This window comes from Salmo trutta, chromosome 15, assembly GCF_901001165.1.
Source record: "Salmo trutta chromosome 15, fSalTru1.1, whole genome shotgun sequence".
NCBI lineage: Eukaryota > Metazoa > Chordata > Actinopteri > Salmoniformes > Salmonidae > Salmo > Salmo trutta.
The window spans coordinates 2,122,082-2,141,700 of NC_042971.1; the positions used below are offsets into that span (position 1 = coordinate 2,122,082).

The 19,619-nt window shown below is 39.3% G+C and overlaps 1 protein-coding gene and 13 non-coding genes across 14 annotated transcripts in view; 1 reads left to right on the forward strand and 13 right to left on the reverse strand.

The window, feature by feature from the left end:
• LOC115149648 (tripartite motif-containing protein 16-like) overlaps nt 1-19,619 on the forward strand; it is a 1,197,515-nt gene that overhangs the window by 262,505 nt on the left and 915,391 nt on the right. The window lies entirely within an intron of this gene.
• On the reverse strand, nt 2,067-2,139 carry trnav-aac (transfer RNA valine (anticodon AAC)). Its single transcript has one exon. It is a non-coding gene; the product is annotated as a tRNA-Val (tRNA).
• On the reverse strand, nt 2,281-2,353 carry trnav-aac (transfer RNA valine (anticodon AAC)). Its single transcript has one exon. It is a non-coding gene; the product is annotated as a tRNA-Val (tRNA).
• On the reverse strand, nt 2,496-2,568 carry trnav-uac (transfer RNA valine (anticodon UAC)). Its single transcript has one exon. It is a non-coding gene; the product is annotated as a tRNA-Val (tRNA).
• On the reverse strand, nt 4,583-4,655 carry trnav-cac (transfer RNA valine (anticodon CAC)). Its single transcript has one exon. It is a non-coding gene; the product is annotated as a tRNA-Val (tRNA).
• Nucleotides 5,846-5,918, reverse strand: trnav-aac (transfer RNA valine (anticodon AAC)). Its single transcript has one exon. It is a non-coding gene; the product is annotated as a tRNA-Val (tRNA).
• On the reverse strand, nt 6,060-6,132 carry trnav-aac (transfer RNA valine (anticodon AAC)). Its single transcript has one exon. It is a non-coding gene; the product is annotated as a tRNA-Val (tRNA).
• trnav-uac (transfer RNA valine (anticodon UAC)) lies at nt 6,275-6,347 on the reverse strand. Its single transcript has one exon. It is a non-coding gene; the product is annotated as a tRNA-Val (tRNA).
• On the reverse strand, nt 8,989-9,061 carry trnav-aac (transfer RNA valine (anticodon AAC)). Its single transcript has one exon. It is a non-coding gene; the product is annotated as a tRNA-Val (tRNA).
• On the reverse strand, nt 9,203-9,275 carry trnav-aac (transfer RNA valine (anticodon AAC)). Its single transcript has one exon. It is a non-coding gene; the product is annotated as a tRNA-Val (tRNA).
• On the reverse strand, nt 9,418-9,490 carry trnav-uac (transfer RNA valine (anticodon UAC)). Its single transcript has one exon. It is a non-coding gene; the product is annotated as a tRNA-Val (tRNA).
• trnav-cac (transfer RNA valine (anticodon CAC)) lies at nt 11,505-11,577 on the reverse strand. The gene has a single exon. It is a non-coding gene; the product is annotated as a tRNA-Val (tRNA).
• Nucleotides 12,768-12,840, reverse strand: trnav-uac (transfer RNA valine (anticodon UAC)). The gene has a single exon. It is a non-coding gene; the product is annotated as a tRNA-Val (tRNA).
• trnav-aac (transfer RNA valine (anticodon AAC)) lies at nt 13,197-13,269 on the reverse strand. The gene has a single exon. It is a non-coding gene; the product is annotated as a tRNA-Val (tRNA).

A 19,619-nucleotide genomic window follows, 5' to 3' on the forward strand; every position in this document is an offset into this window, starting at 1 on the left:
CTGCCATTGTCTCTGGAGTCACACTCTCCATGTCACTCTCATCCTCTCTCTCCATCGGCACACTCCCCTCCCCTTCCTCAGACGTGAGGTCCATTGTTTGCAAAAGTAAGTGATCTTCTCCCTTATTACAGCTACATCTAACTTTGGGTCTGTCACACATTTTGCACACATTTCCTATGTTCCGACATTCTCTGGCATAATGCCCTTGTTCACTACATTTGTGGCATGTGAATTCCGGACATTCCTTTAGTATGTGCCCCGGCTGAATACATAATCTACATACCTTCACTTGATTGTCGTGGATTACACGAAAATATTCAAATCCCTCGACAGTGTTAAATTTAGTAGAATATGGCAAGGATTGCACATTGTCTGTAAACTTTACCTTGCAAAATCTCGTCCCATCTACAATGTCCGTTCCTGGCCACATCCTCCTCTTGATTGGCGTGGTCGCCTTCACATTCCAGCCTTTTAGTTTCTCTTCTATCTCCTCATCCGTAATGTATGCGGGCAAGTTCAAAAAGGACACCACCAGCTCATCGTTCCCTAATTCTTTAGCCATGATTTGACAGTTCTTTATCTTTAGCCCGTCTATTAGTCTTTCTTTTCCATTTACATGAGACATTGTTATTTCATACTTATTTCCGTCTTTCATTCGACATCCCAGTATTGCTCCGCAAACTTCCTTTATTCCTCTCAGCAATTCCATCGTTGTTATTTTCCCTTCTCCACTTATTTCCACGTTCACCGTCAGTTCCTTCTCATATGTTCTTTTTTTCAGTTCTTCGTTTAACATTCTGATTTCACTGTTGTCCTTTCTCGTCGTCGTTTGTATTCTTGATGTCGAAGCCATGTTGTCTGTCCGGTTATTTTAAGCAATATCCCCCAAACAGCTCACGCTGATGGGGGACAATAGCAAAAAAGTTTCACAGAAACTTCACTACAGTCACTCACAAACTTTCAAACTTATAAAGCAAATAGACCTCCAAAAACAACGATATTCTCTCTCAAGCACTCAGACACCTGCTTCTCTTCCACTTCTGAAACTCCAAAAAGGGACGTGTGAAGCAAACGTGATAACCACTACACTACAGAAACTGCTGCTTGATTTTGCTACAAGGAGTAAACCGAATTTTACAGATATTCATGGCACGTATTCGAATTTCCAAAATAAGGCAATAATGAAATTCTCTGTTACCACAATAGTACTTCTTGAATGTGTCAATGAGCGTTGTTTCCACCCGGTTTCGAACCAGGGACCTTTCGCGTGTGAAGCTAACGTGATAACCACTACACTACAGAAACTGCTGCAACACTTATCTGCAAGGAGTGAACTGAATTTTACTGATATTCATGGCACGTGTTCAAATTTCCATAATTAGGTATTTATGAAAATAACTATTCTCGGTTAAAAGTATAGTACCTACTGCACGTGTTAAAGAGCACTGTTTCCACCCACTTTCGAACCGAGGACATTTCGCATGTAAAGCGAACGTGATAACCACTAGACTACAGAAACTGCTGCTACAATTAGCTACAAGGAGTAAACCGAATTTTAAAGATATTCATGGCAGGTATTCGAATTTCCAAAATAAGGCATTAATGAAATTCTCTGTTACCGCCATAGTACTTCTTGAATGTGTCAATGAGCGTTGTTTCCACCCGGTTTCGAACCAGGAACCTTTCGCGTGTGAAGCAAACTTGATAACCACTACACTACAGAAACTGCTGTTACATTTTGCTTCAAGGAGTAAACCGAATTTTACAGATATTCATGGCACACGTTCAAATTTCCAAAATTAGGTATTTATGAAAATAACTTTTCGCTGTTAAAACTACAGTACCTACTGCACGTGTCAAAGTGCACTGTTTCCACCCGGTTTCGAACCAAGGACCTTTCGCGTCCTTGGTTCGACACTAGACTACGGAAACTGCTGCTACAATTAGCTGCAAGGAGTAAACCGAATTTTACCGATATTCATGGCACGTATTCGAATTTCCAAAATAAGTCATTAATGAATTTCTCTGTTATCACTATGATACTTCTTGAACGTGTCAATTAGCGTTGTTTCCACCTGGTTTCGAACCAGGGACCTTTCGCGTGTTAAGCGAAAGTGATAACCACTACACTACAGAAACTGCTGCTACATTTAGCTACAAGAAGTAAACCGAATTTTACAGATATTCATGGCTCGTATTCGAATTTCCAAAATACAGAATTTATGAAAATAATTATTCTCTGTTAAAAGTATAGTACCTACTGCACGTGTCAAAGAGCACTGTTTCCGCCCGGTTTCGAACCGAGGACCTTTCGCGTGTTAAGCGAACGTGATTACCACTACACTACAGAAACTGCTGCTACATTTAGCTACAAGGAGTAAACCAAATTTTACTGATATTCATGGCACGTATTTGAACTTCCAAAATACAGAATTTATGAAAATAACTTTTCTCTGTTAAAAGTACAGTACCTTACTGGACGTGTCAAAGAGCACTGTTTCCGCCCGGTTTCGAACCGAGGACCTTTCGCATGTAAAGCGAACGTGATAACCACTACACTACAGAAACTGCTGCTAAATTTTGCTACAAGGAGTAAACCGAATTTTACAGATATTCATGGCACGTATTCGAATTTCCAAAATAAGGCATTAATGAAATTCTCTGTTACCGTTATAGTACTTCTTGAATGTGTCAATGAGCATTGTTTCCGCCCGGTTTCGAACCAGGGACCTTTCGTGTGTGAATCAAACGTGATAACCACTACACTACAGAAACTGCTGCTACAATTATCTGCAATGAGTAAACCGAATTTTACAGATATTCATGGCACGTATTCAAATTTCCAAAATACAGAATATATGAAAATAACTTTTCTCTGTTAAAAGTACAGTACCTACTGCACATGTCAAAGAGCACTGTTTCCACCCGGTTTCGAACCGAGGACCTTTGCGTGTTAAGCAAACGTGATAACCACTACACTACAGAAACTGCTTCTACAATTAGCTACAAGGAGTAAACCGAATTTTACCGATATTCATGGCACGTATTCGAATTTCCAAAATAAGTCATTAATGAATTTCTCTGTTATCACTATGATACTTCTTGAATGTGTCGATTAGCGTTGTTTCCGCTGGGTTTCGAACCAGGGACTTTTCACGTGTGAAGCAAACGTGATAACCACTACACTACAGAAACTGCTGCTACAATTAGCTGCAAGGAGTAAACCGAATTTTACCGATATTCATGGCACGTATTCGAATTTCCAAAATAAGTCGTTAATGAATTTCTCTCTTATCACTATGATACTTCTTGAATGTGTCAATTAGCGTTGTTTCCGCAACGTTTCGAACCAGGGACTTTTCACGTGTGATGCAAACGTGATAACCACTACACTACAGAAACTGCTGCTACAATTATCTGCAAGGAGTAAACCGAATTTTACAGATATTCATGGCACGTATTTGAACTTCCAAAATACAGAATTTATGAAAATAACTATTCTCTGTTAAAAGTACAGTACCTACTGCACATGTCAAATAGCACTGTTTCCACACAGTTTCAAAACGAGGACCTTTCGCGTGTAAAGCGAACGTGATAACCACTACACTACAGAAACTGCTGCTTGATTTTTCTGCAAGGAGTAAACCGAATTTTACAGATATTCATGGCACGAATTCGAATTTCCAAAATACAGCAGTAATGAAATTCTCTGTTACCACAATAGTACTTCTTGAATGTGTCAATGAGCGTTGTTTCCACCCGGTTTCGAACCAGGGACCTTTCGCGTGTGAAGCTAACGTGATAACCACTACACTACAGAAACTGTTGCAACACTTATCTGCAAGGAGTAAACCGAATTTTACTGATATTCATGGCACGTGTTCAAATTTCCAAAATTAGGTATTTATGAAAATAACTATTCTCGGTTAAAAGTATAGTACCTACTGCACGTGTTAAAGAGCACTGTTTCCACCCACTTTCGAACCGAGGACATTTCGCATGTAAAGCGAACGTGATAACCACTAGACTACAGAAACTGCTGCTACAATTAGCTACAAGGAGTAAACCGAATTTTACAGATATTCATGGCACGTATTCGAATTTCCAAAATAAGGCACTAATGAAATTCTCTGTTACCACTACGGTACTTCTTGAATTTGTCAATGAGCGTTGTTTCCGAACCAGGGACCTTTCGCGTGTGAAGCAAACGTGATAATTACTACACTACAGAAACTGCTGTTACATTTTGCTACAAGGAGTAAACCGAATTTTACAGATATTCATGGCACGCGTTCAAATTTCCAAAATTAGGTATTTATGAAAATAACTATTCTCTGTTAAAAGTATAGTATCTACTGCACATGTCAAAGAGCACTGTTTCCACCCGGTTTCGAACCGAGGACCTTTCGCGTCCTCGGTTCGACGTGATAACCACTAGACTACAGAAACTGCTGCTACAATTAGCTGCAAGGAGTAAACCGAATTTTACCGATATTCATGGCACGTATTCGAATTTCCAAAAAAGTCATTAATGAATTTCTCTGTTATCACTATGATACTTCTTGAATATGTCAATTAGCTTTGTTTCCGCCTGGTTTCGAACCAGGGACCTTTCGCGTGTGAAGCAAAAGTGATAACCACTACACTACAGAAACTGCTGCAACATTTAGCTACAAGGAGTAAACCGAATTTTACTGATATTCATGGCACGTATTCGAACTTCCAAAATACAGAATTTATGAAAATAACTATTCTCTGTTAAAAGTACAGTACCTTACTAGACGTGTCAAAGAGCACTGTTTCAACCCGGTTTCGAACCGAGGACCTTTCACGGGTTAAGCTAACGTGATAACCACTACACTACAGAAACTGCTGCTACATTTTGCTACAAGGAGTAAACCGAATTTTACAGATATTCATGGCACGTATTCGAATTTCCAAAATAAGACATTAATGAAATTCTCTGTTACCGTTATAGTACTTCTTGAATGTGTCAATGAGCGTTGTTTCCGCACGGTTTCGAACCAAGGACCTTTCGCGTGTGAAGCAAACATGATAACCACTACACTACAGAAACTGCTGCTACAATTATCTGCAATGAGTAAACCGAATTTTACAGATATTCATGGCACGTATTGGAATTTCCAAAATACAGAATATAAGAAAATAACTTTTCTCTGTTAAAAGTACAGTACCTACTGCACATGTCAAAGAGCACTGTTTCCACCCGGTTTCGAACCGAGGACCTTTGCGTGTTAAGCAAACCTGATAACCACTAGACTACAGAAACTGCTGCTATAATTAGCTGCAAGGAGTAAACAGAATTTTACCGATATTCATGGCACGTATTCGAATTTCCAAAATAAGTCATTAATGAATTTCTCTGTTATCACTATGATACTTCTTGAATGTGTCAATTAGCTTTGTTTCCACCGGGTTTCGAACCAGGGACTTTTCAAGTGTGAAGCAAACGTGATAACCACTACACTACAGACACTGCTGCTACAATTATCTGCAAGGAGTAAACCGAATTTTACAGATATTCATGGCACGCGTTCAAATTTCCAAAATTAGGCATTTATGAAAACAACTATTCTCTGTTAAAAGTACAATACCTACTGCACGTGTTAAAGAGCACTGTTTCCACCCAGTTTCGAACCGAGGACATTTCGCATGTAAAGCGAACGTGATAACCACTAGACTACAGAAACTGCTGCTACAATTAGCTACAAGGAGTAAACCGAATTTTAAAGATATTCATGGCAGGTATTCAAATTTCCAAAATAAGTCATTAATGAATTTCTCTGTTATCACTATGATACTTCTTGAATGTGTCAATGAGCGTTGTTTCCACCTGGTTTCGAACCAGGGACCTTTCGCGTGTTAAGCGAAAGTGATAACCACTACACTACAGAAACTGCTGCTACATTTAGCTACAAGAAGTAAACCGAATTTTACAGATATTCATGGCTCGTATTCGAATTTCCAAAATACAGAATTTATGAAAATAATTATTCTCTGTTAAAAGTATAGTACCTACTGCACGTGTCAAAGAGCACTGTTTCCGCCCGGTTTCGAACCGAGGACCTTTCGCGTGTTAAGCGAACGTGATTACCACTACACTACAGAAACTGCTGCTACATTTAGCTACAAGGAGTAAACCAAATTTTACTGATATTCATGGCACGTATTTGAACTTCCAAAATACAGAATTTATGAAAATAACTTTTCTCTGTTAAAAGTACAGTACCTTACTGGACGTGTCAAAGAGCACTGTTTCCGCCCGGTTTCGAACCGAGGACCTTTCGCATGTAAAGCGAACGTGATAACCACTACACTACAGAAACTGCTGCTAAATTTTGCTACAAGGAGTAAACCGAATTTTACAGATATTCATGGCACGTATTCGAATTTCCAAAATAAGGCATTAATGAAATTCTCTGTTACCGTTATAGTACTTCTTGAATGTGTCAATGAGCATTGTTTCCGCCCGGTTTCGAACCAGGGACCTTTCGTGTGTGAATCAAACGTGATAACCACTACACTACAGAAACTGCTGCTACAATTATCTGCAATGAGTAAACCGAATTTTACAGATATTCATGGCACGTATTCAAATTTCCAAAATACAGAATATATGAAAATAACTTTTCTCTGTTAAAAGTACAGTACCTACTGCACATGTCAAAGAGCACTGTTTCCACCCGGTTTCGAACCGAGGACCTTTGCGTGTTAAGCAAACGTGATAACCACTACACTACAGAAACTGCTTCTACAATTAGCTACAAGGAGTAAACCGAATTTTACCGATATTCATGGCACGTATTCGAATTTCCAAAATAAGTCATTAATGAATTTCTCTGTTATCACTATGATACTTCTTGAATGTGTCGATTAGCGTTGTTTCCGCTGGGTTTCGAACCAGGGACTTTTCACGTGTGAAGCAAACGTGATAACCACTACACTACAGAAACTGCTGCTACAATTAGCTGCAAGGAGTAAACCGAATTTTACCGATATTCATGGCACGTATTCGAATTTCCAAAATAAGTCGTTAATGAATTTCTCTCTTATCACTATGATACTTCTTGAATGTGTCAATTAGCGTTGTTTCCGCAACGTTTCGAACCAGGGACTTTTCACGTGTGATGCAAACGTGATAACCACTACACTACAGAAACTGCTGCTACAATTATCTGCAAGGAGTAAACCGAATTTTACAGATATTCATGGCACGTATTTGAACTTCCAAAATACAGAATTTATGAAAATAACTATTCTCTGTTAAAAGTACAGTACCTACTGCACATGTCAAATAGCACTGTTTCCACACAGTTTCAAAACGAGGACCTTTCGCGTGTAAAGCGAACGTGATAACCACTACACTACAGAAACTGCTGCTTGATTTTTCTGCAAGGAGTAAACCGAATTTTACAGATATTCATGGCACGAATTCGAATTTCCAAAATACAGCAGTAATGAAATTCTCTGTTACCACAATAGTACTTCTTGAATGTGTCAATGAGCGTTGTTTCCACCCGGTTTCGAACCAGGGACCTTTCGCGTGTGAAGCTAACGTGATAACCACTACACTACAGAAACTGTTGCAACACTTATCTGCAAGGAGTAAACCGAATTTTACTGATATTCATGGCACGTGTTCAAATTTCCAAAATTAGGTATTTATGAAAATAACTATTCTCGGTTAAAAGTATAGTACCTACTGCACGTGTTAAAGAGCACTGTTTCCACCCACTTTCGAACCGAGGACATTTCGCATGTAAAGCGAACGTGATAACCACTAGACTACAGAAACTGCTGCTACAATTAGCTACAAGGAGTAAACCGAATTTTACAGATATTCATGGCACGTATTCGAATTTCCAAAATAAGGCACTAATGAAATTCTCTGTTACCACTACGGTACTTCTTGAATTTGTCAATGAGCGTTGTTTCCGAACCAGGGACCTTTCGCGGGTTAAGCTAACGTGATAACCACTACACTACAGAAACTGCTGCTACATTTTGCTACAAGGAGTAAACCGAATTTTACAGATATTCATGGCACGTATTCGAATTTCCAAAATAAGACATTAATGAAATTCTCTGTTACCGTTATAGTACTTCTTGAATGTGTCAATGAGCGTTGTTTCCGCACGGTTTCGAACCAAGGACCTTTCGCGTGTGAAGCAAACATGATAACCACTACACTACAGAAACTGCTGCTACAATTATCTGCAATGAGTAAACCGAATTTTACAGATATTCATGGCACGTATTGGAATTTCCAAAATACAGAATATAAGAAAATAACTTTTCTCTGTTAAAAGTACAGTACCTACTGCACATGTCAAAGAGCACTGTTTCCACCCGGTTTCGAACCGAGGACCTTTGCGTGTTAAGCAAACCTGATAACCACTAGACTACAGAAACTGCTGCTATAATTAGCTGCAAGGAGTAAACAGAATTTTACCGATATTCATGGCACGTATTCGAATTTCCAAAATAAGTCATTAATGAATTTCTCTGTTATCACTATGATACTTCTTGAATGTGTCAATTAGCTTTGTTTCCACCGGGTTTCGAACCAGGGACTTTTCAAGTGTGAAGCAAACGTGATAACCACTACACTACAGACACTGCTGCTACAATTATCTGCAAGGAGTAAACCGAATTTTACAGATATTCATGGCACGCGTTCAAATTTCCAAAATTAGGCATTTATGAAAACAACTATTCTCTGTTAAAAGTACAATACCTACTGCACGTGTTAAAGAGCACTGTTTCCACCCAGTTTCGAACCGAGGACATTTCGCATGTAAAGCGAACGTGATAACCACTAGACTACAGAAACTGCTGCTACAATTAGCTACAAGGAGTAAACCGAATTTTAAAGATATTCATGGCAGGTATTCAAATTTCCAAAATAAGTCATTAATGAATTTCTCTGTTATCACTATGATACTTCTTGAATGTGTCAATGAGCGTTGTTTCCACCTGGTTTCGAACCAGGGACCTTTCGCGTGTTAAGCGAAAGTGATAACCACTACACTACAGAAACTGCTGCTACATTTAGCTACAAGAAGTAAACCGAATTTTACAGATATTCATGGCTCGTATTCGAATTTCCAAAATACAGAATTTATGAAAATAATTATTCTCTGTTAAAAGTATAGTACCTACTGCACGTGTCAAAGAGCACTGTTTCCGCCCGGTTTCGAACCGAGGACCTTTCGCGTGTTAAGCGAACGTGATTACCACTACACTACAGAAACTGCTGCTACATTTAGCTACAAGGAGTAAACCAAATTTTACTGATATTCATGGCACGTATTTGAACTTCCAAAATACAGAATTTATGAAAATAACTTTTCTCTGTTAAAAGTACAGTACCTTACTGGACGTGTCAAAGAGCACTGTTTCCGCCCGGTTTCGAACCGAGGACCTTTCGCATGTAAAGCGAACGTGATAACCACTACACTACAGAAACTGCTGCTAAATTTTGCTACAAGGAGTAAACCGAATTTTACAGATATTCATGGCACGTATTCGAATTTCCAAAATAAGGCATTAATGAAATTCTCTGTTACCGTTATAGTACTTCTTGAATGTGTCAATGAGCATTGTTTCCGCCCGGTTTCGAACCAGGGACCTTTCGTGTGTGAATCAAACGTGATAACCACTACACTACAGAAACTGCTGCTACAATTATCTGCAATGAGTAAACCGAATTTTACAGATATTCATGGCACGTATTCAAATTTCCAAAATACAGAATATATGAAAATAACTTTTCTCTGTTAAAAGTACAGTACCTACTGCACATGTCAAAGAGCACTGTTTCCACCCGGTTTCGAACCGAGGACCTTTGCGTGTTAAGCAAACGTGATAACCACTACACTACAGAAACTGCTTCTACAATTAGCTACAAGGAGTAAACCGAATTTTACCGATATTCATGGCACGTATTCGAATTTCCAAAATAAGTCATTAATGAATTTCTCTGTTATCACTATGATACTTCTTGAATGTGTCGATTAGCGTTGTTTCCGCTGGGTTTCGAACCAGGGACTTTTCACGTGTGAAGCAAACGTGATAACCACTACACTACAGAAACTGCTGCTACAATTAGCTGCAAGGAGTAAACCGAATTTTACCGATATTCATGGCACGTATTCGAATTTCCAAAATAAGTCGTTAATGAATTTCTCTCTTATCACTATGATACTTCTTGAATGTGTCAATTAGCGTTGTTTCCGCAACGTTTCGAACCAGGGACTTTTCACGTGTGATGCAAACGTGATAACCACTACACTACAGAAACTGCTGCTACAATTATCTGCAAGGAGTAAACCGAATTTTACAGATATTCATGGCACGTATTTGAACTTCCAAAATACAGAATTTATGAAAATAACTATTCTCTGTTAAAAGTACAGTACCTACTGCACATGTCAAATAGCACTGTTTCCACACAGTTTCAAAACGAGGACCTTTCGCGTGTAAAGCGAACGTGATAACCACTACACTACAGAAACTGCTGCTTGATTTTTCTGCAAGGAGTAAACCGAATTTTACAGATATTCATGGCACGAATTCGAATTTCCAAAATACAGCAGTAATGAAATTCTCTGTTACCACAATAGTACTTCTTGAATGTGTCAATGAGCGTTGTTTCCACCCGGTTTCGAACCAGGGACCTTTCGCGTGTGAAGCTAACGTGATAACCACTACACTACAGAAACTGTTGCAACACTTATCTGCAAGGAGTAAACCGAATTTTACTGATATTCATGGCACGTGTTCAAATTTCCAAAATTAGGTATTTATGAAAATAACTATTCTCGGTTAAAAGTATAGTACCTACTGCACGTGTTAAAGAGCACTGTTTCCACCCACTTTCGAACCGAGGACATTTCGCATGTAAAGCGAACGTGATAACCACTAGACTACAGAAACTGCTGCTACAATTAGCTACAAGGAGTAAACCGAATTTTACAGATATTCATGGCACGTATTCGAATTTCCAAAATAAGGCACTAATGAAATTCTCTGTTACCACTACGGTACTTCTTGAATTTGTCAATGAGCGTTGTTTCCGAACCAGGGACCTTTCGCGTGTGAAGCAAACGTGATAATTACTACACTACAGAAACTGCTGTTACATTTTGCTACAAGGAGTAAACCGAATTTTACAGATATTCATGGCACGCGTTCAAATTTCCAAAATTAGGTATTTATGAAAATAACTATTCTCTGTTAAAAGTATAGTATCTACTGCACATGTCAAAGAGCACTGTTTCCACCCGGTTTCGAACCGAGGACCTTTCGCGTCCTCGGTTCGACGTGATAACCACTAGACTACAGAAACTGCTGCTACAATTAGCTGCAAGGAGTAAACCGAATTTTACCGATATTCATGGCACGTATTCGAATTTCCAAAAAAGTCATTAATGAATTTCTCTGTTATCACTATGATACTTCTTGAATATGTCAATTAGCTTTGTTTCCGCCTGGTTTCGAACCAGGGACCTTTCGCGTGTGAAGCAAAAGTGATAACCACTACACTACAGAAACTGCTGCAACATTTAGCTACAAGGAGTAAACCGAATTTTACTGATATTCATGGCACGTATTCGAACTTCCAAAATACAGAATTTATGAAAATAACTATTCTCTGTTAAAAGTACAGTACCTTACTAGACGTGTCAAAGAGCACTGTTTCAACCCGGTTTCGAACCGAGGACCTTTCACGGGTTAAGCTAACGTGATAACCACTACACTACAGAAACTGCTGCTACATTTTGCTACAAGGAGTAAACCGAATTTTACAGATATTCATGGCACGTATTCGAATTTCCAAAATAAGACATTAATGAAATTCTCTGTTACCGTTATAGTACTTCTTGAATGTGTCAATGAGCGTTGTTTCCGCACGGTTTCGAACCAAGGACCTTTCGCGTGTGAAGCAAACATGATAACCACTACACTACAGAAACTGCTGCTACAATTATCTGCAATGAGTAAACCGAATTTTACAGATATTCATGGCACGTATTGGAATTTCCAAAATACAGAATATAAGAAAATAACTTTTCTCTGTTAAAAGTACAGTACCTACTGCACATGTCAAAGAGCACTGTTTCCACCCGGTTTCGAACCGAGGACCTTTGCGTGTTAAGCAAACCTGATAACCACTAGACTACAGAAACTGCTGCTATAATTAGCTGCAAGGAGTAAACAGAATTTTACCGATATTCATGGCACGTATTCGAATTTCCAAAATAAGTCATTAATGAATTTCTCTGTTATCACTATGATACTTCTTGAATGTGTCAATTAGCTTTGTTTCCACCGGGTTTCGAACCAGGGACTTTTCAAGTGTGAAGCAAACGTGATAACCACTACACTACAGACACTGCTGCTACAATTATCTGCAAGGAGTAAACCGAATTTTACAGATATTCATGGCACGCGTTCAAATTTCCAAAATTAGGCATTTATGAAAACAACTATTCTCTGTTAAAAGTACAATACCTACTGCACGTGTTAAAGAGCACTGTTTCCACCCAGTTTCGAACCGAGGACATTTCGCATGTAAAGCGAACGTGATAACCACTAGACTACAGAAACTGCTGCTACAATTAGCTACAAGGAGTAAACCGAATTTTAAAGATATTCATGGCAGGTATTCAAATTTCCAAAATAAGTCATTAATGAATTTCTCTGTTATCACTATGATACTTCTTGAATGTGTCAATGAGCGTTGTTTCCGCCTGGTTTCGAACCAGGGACCTTTCGCATGTAAAGCGAACGTGATAACCACTACACTACAGAAACTGCTGCTACATTTAGCTACAAGGAGTAAACCGAATTTTACAGATATTCATGGCACGTATTCGAATTTCCAAAATACAGAATTTATGAAAATAACTATTCTCTGTTAAACGTATAGTGCCTACTGCACGTGTCAAAGAGCACTGTTTCCGCCCGGTTTCAAACCGAGGACCTTTCGCGTGTTAAGCGAACGTGATTACCACTACACTACAGAAACTGCTGCTACATTGAGCTACAAGGAGTAAACCGAATTTTACTGATATTCATGGCACGTATTCAAACTTCCAAAATACAGAATTTAAGAAAATAACTTTTATCTGTTAAAAGTACAGTACCTTACTGGACGTGTCAAAGAGCACTGTTTCCACCCGGTTTCGAACCGAGGACCTTTCGCGTGTTAAGCGAACGTGATAACCACTACACTACAGAAACTGCTGCTACAATTATCTGCAATGAGTAAACCGAATTTTACAGATAACTTTATAGTTGGCTTGGCCAGCAGCATCAGGAAACTAGATGTAAAGACTCCTCCTGCAGACTTTATAGTTGGCTTGGCCAGCAGCATCAGGAAACTAGATGTAAAGAATCCTCCTGCAGACTTTATAGTTGGCTTTACCAGCAGCATCAGGAAACTAGATGTAAAGACTCCTGCAGACTTTGTCAACTATTAAACACACAGTTGCTTCACTGGCACTGACACAAATCACCAGTTTCACAATGAAATATTCCAGATGCCAAAAACCTCAGTGATCAGAACTTGGAGAGAATTGGGTGAAGGCCTTCCTCTTTGAGACAGAGAGGAAAGTCTAGGCTCAAGCAGAGATATTATCTCCAATGCATTTTCTTTGTACATAAGAAAGCGGTCTCAAGGTAATGTAATGTAATGGATTCCTCCTATCCACAAGTACTGGTCTGGCCTCTGTAGTGCATGTTGGTCTTCATTTAGACATTCCACATAGTCCAGGCTCCCTCACAAACAGCACTAAGCAGAAGTTAAACCTGCCTCTTTGAAAGATTCATTTAATCTTCCATTTAGTCCTGGAGTAGCTCTAATCCTCCCTCTTGCAATCGGCTTTGATTAGTCCAGAACAGGCTAAATCTACCACTATTTTAACATAACTCAAAGCGACTTGCACAGACTTAAGACAGCTCAAACAAGCATTTTAGTCTGGGACTAAGCTTAAGCCTTGTCTGTGAAACCGGCCCTGAGTGTTTTATATAATATGACTAAATGTGTTTATTTCTGTGTTGCAGTCAAGAAATGGAACAGCAAGGCCACAGAACATGACATAAGCAGAGCTGTGGGAGACCACCTCAAGCCCCTGGTAGAGCCGGGGGTGGTGTTTACCACTCCACCACGCCTTCAGCAGCCTGGAAAAGTGGGATTGATACTGTTTTTCATATTAAGATGGACCAAGAAATGTGTTGCTTTTACACATATTTGTTCATTGGTTTGGAAATAGTCTTGATTGGTCAGTCATTGGATTCATTTGTTTTACAATATGTTTAAATCAAATCAAGCTTTATTTATACAGCACATTTCAGACATGGATGCAACACAATGGTTTCACAGGGGGAAAAAACTATGAAAACAAACAGAAATATTTAGTACACAACAAACAGAGGATAAAAAACAAGATTAACAACTGAAAGACTAATGAGCACCCTAAAGAAATGCCATTGATTAAAATATTAACAATTGGATGCAACATCCAACCCAAAATATAAACTTGTTTTACTACATTGTTTGTTGTTACGTTCCCCAGCAAGAAAAATCTAAAATGTTGCTCAAACAGAAGAGGAACTAACAAAGAGTCACTGACAACAACCACAACTAAACAGGTGGGGTTTTAGGAGGGGCTCTGAAAGACACTATGGGGGTGTCCACTGGAAGTTGACTAGTAACAACAACTGGGACCTAAAAGACACCCACCATGAGACCCACTAAATCTGCCCAAGAAGAGGAAAACAAAAGAAAAACCCACAAAAAAATTAAAGACAGGAAGCAAACCTAAAAGGTGGAGCAACTAAAGGTGTTGACTCTCCACATGTATCAAGACAACTGGAGCACTGGGCCAGACACTCTTAAATAGAACCTGGACCAGCTCAGGTGAAACACCTTCCCACTAACGAGATGGACAAGCCAGCACAGGTGTAACACATACTGACTAACGAGGTGACACCAATCAGTGCGTCCTACGTGCTAACGAGCTAGACGTGCTAACGAGCTAGACGGGCTAACGAGCTAGACGGGCTAACGAGCTAGACGGGCTAACGAGCTAGACGTGCTGACGAGCTAGACGTGCTAACGAGCTAGACGTGCTAACGAGCTAACGAGCTGGACGGGCTAACGAGCTAGACGTGCTAACGAGCTAGACGAGCTAGATGTGCTAACGAGCTATACGACGAGCAAGACGACGTGCTGGCGTCCAACCTCAAAACATAAAATGGAAAAACCAAAGCCTGTAACACCTTTCCCTTCAAGACAACAAATATATCCTATATTTTTGTTGGACAAGTTTGCTCACCACCAACAGAAAACAACTTCCATTTCACATTATAATCAACTACAATGCTTCACCTTCACCAATATAAATATGGTGTCTACTGAGTGTCAACAATTAAAAACAAGAAAAAAACACGTATTTCTAAATAATAATATACAATAGGATTATTTGTTTCTCCTTTTTCTTTCTATAGAATCCTAAAACTTACTAGCTTCTAGAACTCTCATCTTCCTAAAACTCACTAGATTCTAGAACTCTCTTCTTCCTAAAACTCACTAGCTTCTAGAACTCTCTTCTTCCTAAAACCCACTAGCTTCTAGAACTCTCGTCTTCCTAAAACTCACTAGCTTCTAGAACTCTTGTCCCCTTGGAACGAGCGCAAACAAAACTCATCTCCAATACAGAAAAACGTGCAGTCAAAATAAACTGTGATCCATGGCAACGCACTAGCTAAACGCAAAACATAAAACTGTTTGACTGCCCACCTTGAGACAATCAGAAACCAAGTTGTCCTCACCATGAACCCTGAGATTCTAAAAGCAGGGGAACAATGTCAATATAATTGTACCAAAAAAATTGTCAGTTGGTTTCATAAATAATTATCATTACTAAATGTTATATGAAATGTAAATATGAAATATTTGATTGCATAGTCTTATTTTCAACATCTTTTCAATGACATTTTGCTAGGTGGGATAGCCCCAATGTCAAAACACAGTTTTAACATGTCCAAATCTAAACATAAAATGTGCTATATACACAAACATCTGCCACAATAATCATATTACTTGTATTTTTTAAAACAAGAAGCTTATAAATTGCATAAGCACGAAAAACGCTGTTGTTTTGAAAGGTAGCAATAAATCACTGATATCGATCAGGGGGGAAAATCAGCTTGTACATGATGTTGAAACTAACACAACTAAAAAAACACATGGAAATGGGAGATATCTTTTACCTCACTGGTTAGAGGACAACCTGCAGAAGACAGTCAGCTACATTTTGGAGTGATGCATTTAAATTTAGGGGTCACTGAACAAAGGAACACTTATTTGTCATAACTCATCGATATCATGTTGTAATCAATTGTGCCGAGAGGAGGGAGATGAGGTTGCACGTCCTGTTGAAACTAACAGCTCAAAAATCACATGGAATCTGGGAATAATGTGTACATCCCTGGTTAGAGGACAATTTGTAGAAAACAGACAGATACCATGTTGGTTACGCACTTGAATCAACATGGTAAGTGTAACACAACTCTTTTTTTGTTAGTCACTTTTTATTAAATCTCATAAATAGTAACTCTTCCATTTCAGAGCCTGGATTTTCCCCCTGAAGCTAATATCAATACCATGTTGAAATCAATAGAACAGGGGGCAAACGTTTAGGGTTCTACATTGTGAAACTATTAAAATACTCCAACTACAATGTTAAAACATTCTACATTGTGACATTATATAATTGATATCATGAAATAACTCCTTCATGTATTTTCTGATGTTTGATCAGATGTCTTTTATCGGTGAATCTCGTCACACTGATCACAGCTATAAGGTTTCTCTCCTGTATGTATTCTCTGGTGTACAGTCAGAGAGCCAGATGTTATAAAACTCTTCCCACATTGATCACAGCTATAAGGTTTCTCTCCTGTGTGTATTCTCTGGTGTAGAGTCAGAGAGCTAGATGTAGTCAAACTCTTCCCACATTGATCACAGCTATAAGATTTCTCTCCTGTGTGTGTTCTCTGGTGTGATACTAGATAGACAGATCGACCAAAACTCTTCCCACATTGACCACAGCTATAAGGGGTCTCTCCTGTGTGTATTCTCTGGTGTTGAGTCAGAGGGCCAGATGTTGTAAAACTCTTCCCACATTGATCACAGCTATAAGATTTCTCTCCAGTGTGTGTTCTCTGGTGTAGTGTCAGATGGTAAGATGTAGTAAAACTCTTCCCACATTGATGACAGCTATAAGGTTTCTCTCCTGTGTGTGTTCTCTGGTGCACTGTCAGCTGTCCAGATTGACAAAAACGCTTCCCACATTGATCACAGCAATAAGGTTTCTCTCCTGTGTGTATTCTCTGGTGTAGTGTCAGATGGCCAGATGTAGTAAAACTCTTCCCACATTGATCACAGCTATAAGGTTTCTCTCCTGTGTGTATTCTCTGGTGCACTGTCAGCTTGCCAGATTGACCAAAACTTATCCCTAATTGATCACAGCTATAAGATTTCTCTCCTGTGTGGATTTTCTGATGAATTTTAATGCCTGATGAGGTGAATCTCTTCCCACAGTCAGAGCAGCAGTGAGTTCTCTTCCCTGTGGATCTCTGCAGGTGTTTCCTGAGGTGTTTTGATCTGGAGAGACTCTTCTCTGCCTCTTCAGCATCACGAGGTTGTTGAGGCTCCCCAGAGGATCCACGATAGTCACGTCTCTCTCCTGTGTGAACAACAAAGTCAGACAGATGATTAAAGGCCCACAACAGTAGAAATCCACTGTAAAAGGTGATACCAACAGCGTAGCCATGATGTTGTTGTACAACAATTGACGTCTGTAATGTCATGTTAAAATTGTTGGACAAATGTCTTAAAATGAGCAAGAATAGTCATATTTTGTCTTGTTTTCACATTAGTAGTGAAATCGATGATTGTAGGCTAGAAATAAGTTAAAGATGCTGAAATCCTAAGCAGTGTGCCAGACGACGTTTGGTCTCCAATATAGGCCCCTTTCTGTGTTTAATAAAATTGCGGCACGAGGGCGATGCACATGCAATTTGATTGCAGAAACACCTCCCTGCTAATAAGGAAACCGATAGTTATGGATGTAGTATATCTGGTAATGAGGAAACCACTAGTTATGGATGTAGTATATCTGCGAATGATGAAACCACTAGTTATGGATGTAGTATATCTGCTAATGAGGAAACCACGAGTTATGGATGTAGTATATCTGCTAATGAGGAAACCACGAGTTATGGATGTAGTATATCTGGTAATGAGGAAACCACTAGTTATGGATGTAGTATATCTGGTAATGAGGAAACCACTAGTTATGGATGTAGTATATCTGGTAATGAGGAAACCACTAGTTATGGATGTAGTATATCTGCTAATGAGGAAACAACTAGTTATGGATGTAGTATATCTGGTAATGAGGAAACCACAAGTTATGGATGTACTATATCTGCCTGGAGCAAAAATGGTGAGCGAAGATTTGAGTTTTTCACAATGTATTCTGAATGTGAATGGTGAGGGAAGTAACCTCCATTTCCAGGTTGCTTATGAGTACATTTCACACTACTTTGGATTATAATTGTAAGGCTCGTTTTAATGTTCTTCGCAAATCAACCGCTTTATACTTAAAAAACACTTCAAACAGTAAAATGCTCTTTGGCTAGCTTTTCCATCAGCCTGACAATGAGCGGTTGTACACTAAGTTTTTGCCAAATTGGCCCATAACTTCACCTAACAATAACATAGACCTACTGTAGTACCCAAACCTCACATATGTCGTGATGTTTGTCATTTGACTGGCATTCAGAAAATGATTTCCTAGATCAGCAAATGATAGTTGAACATGTGACTATTATTCACCTTTATTTAACCAGGTGGCCAGTTGAGAACAAGTTCTCATTTACAAATGCGACCTGGCCAAGATAAAGCAAAGCAGTGCGACACATAGTTAGAAACACATAGTTAGAAATACTGGTGTGAGCAAGAAAAGCATATAAAAACATGGGGATGAGGTAGGCAGTTGGATGGGCTATTTACAGATGGGCTGTGTACAGCTGCAGCGATCGGTAAGCTGCTCAGATAGCTGATGCTTAAAGTTAGTGAGGGAGATATAAGTCTCCAACTTCAGCGATTTTTGCAATTCGTTCCAGTCATTGGCAGCAGAGAACTGGAAGGAAATGCAGCCAAAGTAGGTGTTGGCTTTGGGGATGACCAGTGAGATATACCTTCTGGAGCGCGTGCTATGGATGGGTGTTGCTATGGTGACTAATGAGCTGAGTTAAAGCGGCCTAGCAAAGACTTATAAATTACCTGGAGCCAGTGGGTTTGGCGACGAATATGTAGCGAGGGCCAGCCAACAAGAGCATACAGGTCGCAGTGGTGGGTAGAACATGGGGCTTTGGTGACAAAACGGATGGCACTGTGATAGACTGCATCCAGTTTGCTGGAGTAGAGTGTTGGAGGCTATTTTGAAAATGACATCGCAGAAGTCAAGGATCTATAAGATAGTCAGTTTTACGAGGGTATGTTTGGCAGCGTGAGTGAA